The following is an 11170-nucleotide window of genomic DNA, read 5'->3' as shown; positions in this document are numbered from 1 at the left end:
GTCAACAGATTTTCATCCCTGTAGACTTATAAAGGAAGAAAGAAATGTTTCTGAAAACACACAGCTTCAAGGAACAGTTGTTTTGAACTCAGTGTGTGTGCTTGGCCTAGTCCATGATCCAGTCATCCAAGGAAGCCCACACCCAAGAAATCAGAATAGTTCTAACAAGACTTTTCCCCTCTGCCCTCAATGCTATTCATTTGTTTTGCACGTGTATCAACTCTGAAATTAGGTCTTGCATTTTCTGAACTTTTTAGTAGAGGTCATAAGAAAAAGTGGGATTGAGTAATACAAGCAAGACTTTGGGGGACCCATGTGAGACCAATGCTCCTGATGGATGGGAGACCCTGGATTTGGGGGAGACTCTGCTTCTAGAAACACTTGTCTTTATGGAAAATAATAATGTTGTGGTATGAAATAGTTGTAAGGCGTACAGTCTTTACAGCAAGGCACACGGGTTTTGAATCTTGGATTTGCCACTTTATTGGTTGTATGCTCCTTAAGTGAAGTTTTCTTGTGCTTTTTTTTTTTTTTTTAGCGGTACGCGGGCCTCTCACCGTTGTGGCCTCTCCCGTTGCAGAGCACAGGCTCTGGATGCGCAGGCTCAGCGGCCATGGCTCACGGGCCATGAATTCTCTTGCTCTTTACTGCTAACACCTCATGTACCCCCTCATTCAGCTAATGACATTGCTTAGAAATTCACAGAAATGAAATAATCAATATGTTCTCCATCCTCCTACTATCAATAAGCACATGTACATATGCATCCTACTTCTCTTCAATTAAAAGGAACTGCCTGTGTCATTATTTAAGATAAACTTCACCAATTTTTTAATAGGTCCTATCTCCTCCTGCTTCCGGAAGAATTCAACTCTCAATAATTATCTCCCCTCTCTCCTTAAAATAATTTTTTCTTTAATTAATCAGAATCATTCTCACCAGTTTCAAACATATGTAGTAGCTTTCTTCTAAAATTAAAATAAAATAAAATAAAAAATTACCCATGATCACACATCTCCTTATAGCTACTACCATATTTTTTCTGTTCCCTTTAACAACAAAAACTCCTTTGATGTTTACTACACTTTTTCTCATGCCCCACATTTAATTCATAATAAAATTCTATCAGGTCTAATTAAAATATATATCATGAATCCAACCACTTCTCACTTCCCAACTTCTACTGTCACCACCTTAGGACCAGCCACCATCACCTCTCTCTCCACAATCATAATAGCCTCATGGCCACTCTCCTTACTTCTACCCTGGCCCCTAGATCCTCTTTCCACACAGTTATTCATTTAAAAATTTAATTAGATCATATGACTTCCCTGTCGTCAACCATCCAAAGGCTTCCCCTCACACTTGGAATAATATCCAAAATCCTGATAAAGCCCCAAACAATATTGCTCCTGGCTTCATCTCTGAAATCATCTATCATTCACTGCTCCAATAGCATTGGTTTATTAATTTTTCTGGTACACACAGCCCTCCATCTCAGCATCTTTGCACTGCTTTCTGACTCTAAAACAGATCACCCCACTTAGGAGAAAGGATACTCTCTCACCTCAAAGAGGTCTTTGCTCAAACATCAGGGAGGACTTCCCCTCCCGTGGAACAAAAATATCATCCCCTTCCTTTCTCTAATTCAGGGGTCGGGTTGGTAAATATTTTCTGTAAAGAGCAATGTAGTAAATATTTTAGGTATCACAAGCCACATATAGTCTCTGTTGCTTTTTTTGGTTTATTTTTACAATATAAAATTTTAAAATATAGAAACCATTCTTAGCTTGCAGGCTGTACAAAGTCAGGCCACGGGCCACTTTTGACCCATTGGCTATAATTTGGCCACCCCTGCTTAGGTCCAGTCCATGCCCTGGCTCTACTTTTCATCACACCACTTATCATGTAAGAGCAGGGACTTCTTAAGTTCAGTGTTACATTTCTAGCACCTAGAGCAGTGCTTGGCAAATAGTAGGTAGAAGAGGAAAGGCTGTGATATTAAATTCCAGGCTTTGCTGGATTTCACTCCTACCTATCTCAGCAGCCTCATTTATTGACTCACTCCCCCTTGCTCCTTCACTGTCTATCCACATTTGCCTTCCCTTCAGTCTCCTGTTTCAGGGACATTCTCACAGGCAATTTTCTCTGCCCAGAATCTTTAACTCTTTATACTCTTTAAGTTTTGCGTTTAAATGTCATTTCCTCAACATGGTATTTGCTTCCTTAACCTAAAATATCTTTCCTTCCATCACCTGTACTTGAAATATACTATTATTTTTCCTCCACAACCTTATGAAAATTGTGACTCTACTGTTATTTGCATGATCATGTGTTTATTGTACATACCTCTCCCTTACTAAACTGAAATCTTCATGAAGGCAGGGATTACATTATTTTTGTTGTTTTTCTCATCTTTGTATTCCTAACATCTAAAATCGTGCTTAGCATCTAATAAGCACTCAATATTACCCTAATGAAATCTGTGCCTCCTTATAGTTCATCACAGAGTGGTGTCAAAAGCAATGTTATAAGTAACTAATACTGTAAAGTAATTGAAATCTTTACTGAAGTCTTTGGAAGAGGCACCATATGGGCAATTCATTTTCATGAATACATCTGTCTCTTGAGTTCTCATGGCAATCACTTCAAATATCATTTCTCTCTGTATTTATCTATATATGCCTGCCTGTCTACCTACCTATCCATCTATCTATCATCTATCTATCTATCTCCTCCATGTTGTGACTTAGCTCCTCAATGAATGGATAAATTTAGTCTCTTTAGAGTCATTTAAAATACTGCAATATTCCAATTATAATAAATAATCCCCCCAAAACCTTCAGATAAATACAAAACTATCCTTATCAATCACCAGGCAGTTGGGTGTTTAAATACTTACAAGTATTTGTCCTTTTCAAAAATGGATTAATGGATGATTGATAGAACAGAGTTCTGCGTGTGAATGAGGGTATTGTAGTGGACAAGCATGGATTTCAAATCAGTCTGTCTTGGCCCAAATTCCTTCTACAGCATTTATTAACCGGTAAACATTGAAAGGTTAATTATCCTCTCTCAAACTCATTGTTCTGGTCTGTGAAATGGCAGTAAACATACCATGTGTGGAGAATTGTGAGAGTTACATAAAACGATATGAAATAACTAGCAGATTAGACAGAGCATAGTGCCAGCTCAACAAATATACTATGCCTCTTCTTTAAAAAGGCAAGTAACCCCATATAAATTTGTGCTTTTAGCGCTGGGTGCTATTTCAAGGTTTAGAATTCTTCACATCAAACAACTCATATTTGCTTAAGAATGCAGTATCAAGGAAACTGCATTTTCTCTCTCTTGAAGGGCAGGTGAGAATCCTCAGCTATTTTCCACCACTGATTATAAACCACTTAGCATCTCTTTATCAAACAGAAAAAAAATAACAACATACATTTTATAAACTTCCTGGGGAAAGTGATTTCACTTAGTTGTGATGTATTCTTACCCATCACCTGGGTTGGGAGATACTTTCTGTGATTTGATGAAAGAGGCAGTGCTATTCTCTTCCTCATTCTTACATTTATTCTTTAGCATCTGGAAAAAGAAGACAACAAAATACCCAAGTTGTGTTTTTCCTGGCAGTTGACAACAGCTGGATTCTGAGAGATGATTAGTACCTTGAGCAGCCTCAACACCACGATTCACAGATTCCTTTGAACCTGAATTGAGTACTGATATTTCTATCTATTCTATATCTGAGATGACAATTGCGGCTAATATTTTCTCTGTGTGAAAAACATCCTTAAGGAAACAAATTTTGCAAGCTTAACAGTGAGTTGTGGCACAGCAACAGTAAAGACCCACCTTATTCTTAAAATTTTAGCAACAACAATAGATGAAAGATATGATGTCATAAAGTATATATTATAATATTTGTTACAGTGATAGAAGGTGAACCACATGTTATTGTAAAAGAAAATCCAATTTACTGCCTGCTGCCTTCAATTCTGATTTGACAAATGCTCAATCTTGTGCTGAATTTAGACTCTCTTCATTTATCTTTTGGAGCATATACAGTAATGTCTCCTTAAGGCAAATAAAAGAATCTTTCCATTTAATTTACTAAAAATGTTCATGTATGTTGGAGTTTACTAAATGCAAATATAGGAAAATCATTTTCTGTTGTTAAAGATTTCTTTAACAGTGTGAGCTTGATCCTGACTTTATTGTTTAAGGTTGAAACTACTGATCACATCTGTGTTTGTGTGACAAGAAGCAAGCCTACCAAAGTTATTCTTATTTTCCACGCACGTACAACATATAATTGTGATCCATATCAGATTTATTTAAATAACAGCATCAAGTCAAAGTATTTAATTATTCACCTTAATTAGTTTAATTGAATATGAAAGCAAAAGTTTTCTATAGGCTTTTGTTATTTTACATTTTGTATTTAAAATCAAGAGAAATCTCTTAAAACATCAAAAAATGTTGTTCTGTTTATTCATTCACTCCTAGACAATTATTGTAGAAAAATACAAAATATTATGTGAAAGCATATCTCAGAAACTAAATCTCTAAATTTTAAAATAATCACAGAGACTTCCAGCTAAACTCGTCATATGAAACACATTTGTTTCTTGCCACTCTCTCTAAAAATTCCAACAAAAGACAGCAAATGAATAAAAGGGATATATTCTCTAATACATAGAGAAAAGAGAGGGAAAGAAAAGAAGTGAAATATACCAACCACAGTTTAGGAGGATGAAAAGTGTATGGATGAGTACTACCTGACTTTCAGGGTAGAAAACCTGAAATCTAGATGCCAAGTGAAGAGAAAGCTAAAACTTAATTCAACGCACAGCAAAATACTCAAGAAGAGATTAGGAATTGATGGCAACAGGTATCTCTGGTAGACTTACCAGGTAAAATAGAAAACTCAGTTAAACCTGAAAATTATAACTTTTGGAAGCATAAATATGTCCCAAACAATGCACGGGCCCTACTTATTCAAAAATATATATTTACTGTTTTTCTGAAATTCAAATGTAACTAAGAATCCTTTAATTTTATATATCTTTCCACCTACTCTGAGAGTAGGTGAGAAGTGTTGCTGTATATGGATTAGTTGAAAGTAGGTATAAGAAGCAGTGTCATCTCTAGATTTCCTCCCACCACCCCACCCATCCATGGAGGACAAGATACCTCCTGAAGCCCGGTAGACATTGGCTTTGCTCTCTGCAGAAAATGAGCCAGAGAAACTGGGTTTAGGGGCAAGTACTCTGTACAGCAGATCAGGGTGAGTCATCATTCTGAAAACACTGGTATTAAGTAAAAGTCTAGATAAGGAAGAGTGAGACCCTCTAGCATCCTTTCCCCACTCAGGTTATAGATTCTAGAAGACAGAATTACCTACTCCCAAATGGATCAAGCCAGAAATTAGAGAACCCTTTTAAGAACAGGCCTAAGAGAAAAAAATCCATAGATACCCATGTTTGAAGGTCACCAAGGAAAATGGTCCAGCTCTCTCCCTGTGACCACTCCACAGTAAAACTGAGATGCTGACAAGCTCAAACCTGCTCACAGGCATTCATAACAGATTTTCAGTATCTGCTTTTAAAATAAAGACTGCCAAATGATCATCCATTCTTCCAACAAAAAGTACTATTCCAGACACTGAGATGCCTCAGTAAACAAAAGATCAAGAAATATTTGACAAAAAAAAAAAAAAAAAAAAAGAAATATTTGACAAAATTTTCTAATATGGGAGGAAGAAACCAAAAGAAAAAAGATAACAAAGAATAAACAATAAGAAAAACTATAGTTAATAAACTCAGAGAAGGAAAAAAAGATTTTGTCCCTAACCTAAAAACAGTTTATTTTTAAAAAGAAACATTTAGATGATAACAAAAAGCCTTTGGAAATTAAAATAATAATATTACAGACAAAAATTATTAGAAAGATGACAATAAATTTGAGAAAATATCACATATAAAAGAATAAAAATCAGAGAATAAGAGAGAAATGATTAAAAAATTAGAGACAACAGTTTATACAAGCAACAAAAGTTACCGAAAGGGAAAAAAAGGAAGAAAAATGGAACTGAGGAAATTACTTAAAAATTACACAAGAAATAAAATTCCACAACTAAGGAATATGAGTTTTCACATTGAAAAATGTGCAAAATGTTCAGCATGATAGATACACACACACAAAATCTCACATTTGTGAGACTGTAAAACAATAGAGATAAAAGGAATATCCTAAAGGCTTCCAAAGTGAGGGAAAAAAAAGTTCAAGTCCTCAAATGAAGGACCAGAATGAGAATGACATTGTACTTCTCAAAAGCAGTACAAGGTGCTATAAGAGCAATGAGTAATGCCTTAAAAAAAAACTCAGGAAAATTTATTTGCAACTGAGAATTCTAACAATTTACCAATCAAATGTGAAAGTAAAAAGAGCATGTTTTCAGATTTGCAAGATCTGGAAAACTTATCTCCAAAGCATCTATTCTCAGCAATAAATGTAAGAGAATTTATCTCTTCCACGGAAGAAGACGATAGGTAATGTATGCAGTGAAAAAACAGAATTATAAACTGCTATGTTTGCATCAGAAGAGGTAAAGAATTGAAAGTGGTTTCCTCAGGAGCTTAGGATATAAGTGTGTTATATTTCATGTAAAGGATTGTGTTTTTTTGTTTTGGGCTTTTGAGTATTCTGCGTTTTTAAACTAGGTACAGACAATACTTTGGTAAACATAAAAGTTAAACAAAATAAAAATTCCACAGAGTACTACACAATCCAATTACCCCTCTTAATAAAATAAGGAACACAAGTAAATGTTATATAAATTGGAGCCATAGAATTCCAATCAACTTTTGGAATTGATTTGTGCAGTTTGGATAAAACATTTGTTTAACTGTGACTTTAATTACTTGAACAAAATAATGCTAACAAAGCAGTTAGAAAAGCACAAAGTTCTGCACAGCAAAGGAAACTATAAACAAGACAAAAAGATAACCCTCAGAATGGGAGAAAATATTTGCAAACGAATCCACAAAGGATTAATCTTCAAAATATATAAACGGCTCATGAAGCTCAATATTAAAAAAACAAACAACCCAATCAAAAAATGGGCAGAATACCTAAATAGACATTTTTCCAAAGAAGACATACAGATGGCCAAGAAGCACATGCAAAGCTGCTCAACATCACTAAGTATTAGAGAAATGCAAATCAAAACTACAATGAAGTATCACCTCACACTAGTTAGAATGGGCATCATTAGAAAATCTTTAAACAATAAATGCTGGAGAGGATGTGGAGAAAAGGCTGTTTGCACTGTTTGTGGGAACATAAATTGATACAGCCACTGTGGAGAACATTATGGAGGTTCCTTAAAAAACTAAACATAGAATTACCATATAACCCAGGAATATCACTACTGGGCATATACCCAGAGAAAACCATAATTCAAAAAGATACATGCACCCCAATGTTCACTGAAGCACTGTTTACAATAGCTAGGTCATGGAAGCACCTAAATGCCCATTGACAGACGAATGGATATGTAAGATGTGGTACATATATACAATGGAATATTACTCAGCCATAAAAAGGAATCAAGTTGGGTCATTTGTAGAGACATGGATGGACCTAGAGACTGTCATATAGAGTGAAGTAAGTCAGAAAGAGAAAAACAAATATCATATATTAATGCATATATGTGGATTCTAGAAAAAAGGTACAGATGAACTGGTTTGTAAGGCAGAAATAGAGACACAGATGTAGAGAAAAAATGTATGGACACCAAGGGGGGGAAGTTGTGGTGGGATGAATTGGGAGATTGGGATTGACATATACACACTATGCATAAAATAGATAACTAATAAGAACTTGTTGTATAGCACAGGGAACTCCACTTCACTGTACAGCAGCAACTAACACAACATTGTAAAACAACTATACCCCAATTTAAAAAAAAAAGAAAATGGTGGGGAAAAAAAAGCACAAAGATTCGTATACTCTCTAAAACAAAAAGTCAATAAAACATATTTCCTGAAGGTATACAATTTACCACACTTCTGAAAGCTACTCCCAAGTCATTTAGTCACATGAGTACCATAAGATGACACATGCTACGTAATGCTTTTCATAGATCTAGGTTCTTTGGTTCCAAACATTATACAAACTTGGTGAAAATAATTTTGTCAGTTAATCACAAGCTTAATGATTAAAATATAGGTGACTTTTAGTGCAATGATGAAAAGGTAATTAATAGTAGGTCCTACCAAGGAAATCAAGCAGAAAATTGATGAGTCTATTTTTAAAAGAAGAGCAAGATAGAAGTGACAGCAGGGGCTAAGACAGTTTTATGCTGCCTTAGTTACCCCAAAGTAGTAATTATTTGAAGACACACCAATCTAGAGTGGATCCTGACTGACATGAGCCTCAGATGGCTTCTATCTCTTCAAATATTGTCACTTGAATTATCTATAGAATGATAGACCATGCTTAGAATGAGAAAGTTTATTTATACCAAATATTTCTGGTATATGTGTCAAAAATTGTAGTACCCAATAAAATAGCTCCTTGGCTTGCTTCTTTGGTAAAGCTTTGGCCAGATTACTTATCCCTCTCTATTTGATCTATACATTTTATTTACCCTGTGGATAATTCGGTAACAGTGAGTATGCCCCTCTAAAATGTTGGGGAAACTGCCAAAAAGCTGTTATTCCTATCCTGCTTCCTACTACACAAGACAGCTAGGAAGATAACTTATGGTAGAAACAGGACTTAGGCTGCAGTGTGTCTATGTGCAAACCAGAAAATATAAAGATATAGGGTTTTCTAATGTCAGGCAGGAGTAAAACAAGAGGGAAGGGAAACTAGGGAGCTTGGTAGTGGGGAGAAGTGGACAACAGACCCAAGGATGAGAAGGAGTCTACTCTTTAGCACATGGTGTTAATTATTTATTGATATTTTTAAATAATAAATTATGACTGTCATGCAAACATTCAGTGTCTCTATCAGAAAATTATTGTTGCCCTGGAAATGTTTTCTAGGTTGTTTTATTCAGTCACTTAAAAATATTCATTGTTTAAAAAAAAACATTCATTGAGAAGTATTTATTCAAACATGCTTAAGCTCTCACTGTATACCAGGTATTTTTATAAGTACAAAAACATTTTATAAGTACAAAACTGTGTACTAAGAGACAATAGTCTCTACTTCAGTGAAGCTTACATTCTATCGGGGGAACTAGGAGGCTGACAGTAAATCAAAAAAGTAAGGAAATATATATTATGTAAGATGAAGATAAATACAAAAAACTAGGAAAAACAATAGAATATTTCAATAATCCATCAAAATATGCTGATGGCTTGGCCCAGGGTAGAGGTGGTAGTTGGAAGGCAGTAGTAGGGTAGTTGTAATAATTGCAAAAAATTTTAAGGAAAGCAATTTTCTAAATTAGACTGTTGTTCATTGCCCGTATTCAAAGAAAGGATTTTGTATGAGTTCATGTTGACCCCTGACAGTTAGTTTTTAGGATTAGTTGTTGCTGATGTTAAAAATTTAGCTTGTTGGTCATGTTTTTCTTAAATTTCTTATGTTGCCAAGAACAAATCTATAATCACAGAATTTGCTTAAGCCTTTTACAAATGGATTTATTGGCCTGTCTCTACTGATAGTTCCTAACCTCCTGTAAAGCACTGTCTCCAAAACTTGTCTATTTATAACAGTCACTTGGCTTGCTTATTAATACTGCAGATTTCTGAGCTTCACTGCAGATGCAATGAATCAGAATCTCTGTATATGAGACAAAACGGTTTTAATCAACAGCCCAGGTAATTTACACATAACCTGAAAGTCGGTCACTCATTTGCTAATGTCGTAAGGTATGATGAACAAATTCTTATTCATTCAGTTTATACTCTGATATACTTAGAAATCGAGTACAAGGACAATCAGATTCTGTCTTTCCAGGCTTACCACCCTCTATACATTTATGTATAATCAGAGGATTACCATAAAGATCATGAAGGATAAACTGCAGAGACCCTCATTTTCATTTGCCTCTTCCAGGGCTTTGTACCTCAATTTGTGATGATCCCAAACACTGCATAAGCCTATAATCTCACCAAACATAAGGGGTCCCTGTTTACTTATTCTTTTAGAGAAGAGTTTCTTGCAAACTAGAAACCAAAGGTGAGGCTCACAGAGCCAAGATTCCAAGCCAAGTTCTCTTAATATGTACCTGGTATAAATTACACATTTGCAACTGTTTTAAACCAACTGTCACTTCTTGACTTAAAGTTTTACTTACTAGCCTTTTATTGAATTAACACTTTTAGAAAAAAAATAAAATATTGGTATTTAAAATTTTAAATACCAATATTTTAAATACCAATCATCTGAATGAACATCTATATTTAATGTTCTTCACTTTTGCTGGTGATTTACTACTACTACACAACTACTACAATTACTACTACTGCTATATACACACACACAAATTCACAAAAAATTTATATTTCAGATTATCAAGAGGTCATTTAGTATAATATAATTGTGTTATAAAAATATGAAAGAATAAGTTTGCCTGTTTAGAAAATGATGCCTTGATAAGTTTTAAATACTCAGTTTGTCTAATTGCTAAAATACTTAATATAGTCTTTCCATATATGTTTTCAGACAGCTAGTGGTTTATCTTGTACAATTGAAATATTATAAAATTACTTTCAAAATAAATGAAGTCCTATAGTGACTTCCATTTTGTAAGTTCATCATAGCCTTAAAATCAGTTATTCATTCAATTTTTGTTGTTATCTTGAGAAACACACAATCAGGAAGGACACACACACACACACACTCACAATTGCTGGCAGATTATTGAGAATGCAATTTTTCTGGCATAGAAGATACGTTTATGGAAAACTAAGAGGAACTCAAGGTTGGGAATAGGTGTTTCTGGAACACTTGTGGACAGCACAGTGAGTAAATGCAGGCTTGGCATTCAATAAATGTTTGATGATGAATGAATTCATATCTATATTCTTGCCTGAAAACTAAAGTGACTTCTTCACCACGTGCTTGAATAAAAAGATGTTTAATTACAAACTTGATCACAACTATTGCTTCAATAGTTTTTAGACTCTAAAATACAATAAACAGA

At 34.6% G+C, this 11170-nt stretch overlaps 1 long non-coding RNA gene across 1 annotated transcript in view; it reads right to left on the bottom strand.

Annotated features, from left to right (window-relative positions):
• Positions 1-3361: 3361 nt before the first annotated feature.
• Positions 3362-11170, bottom strand: part of LOC307186930 — a 59897-nt gene continuing 52088 nt past the window's right edge. The window contains exon 3 of the long non-coding RNA XR_013828510.1: positions 3362-3588. This is a non-coding gene — a long non-coding RNA (uncharacterized lncRNA). The remainder of the gene's footprint in view (positions 3589-11170) is intronic.

The sequence above is a fragment of the Stenella coeruleoalba genome, assembly GCF_951394435.1.
Source record: "Stenella coeruleoalba genome assembly, chromosome: 5".
Classification (NCBI taxonomy): domain Eukaryota; kingdom Metazoa; phylum Chordata; class Mammalia; order Artiodactyla; family Delphinidae; genus Stenella; species Stenella coeruleoalba.
The sequence above is the reverse complement of the archived record's forward strand: the minus strand, read 5'-3'. Positions and strand labels throughout refer to the sequence as shown.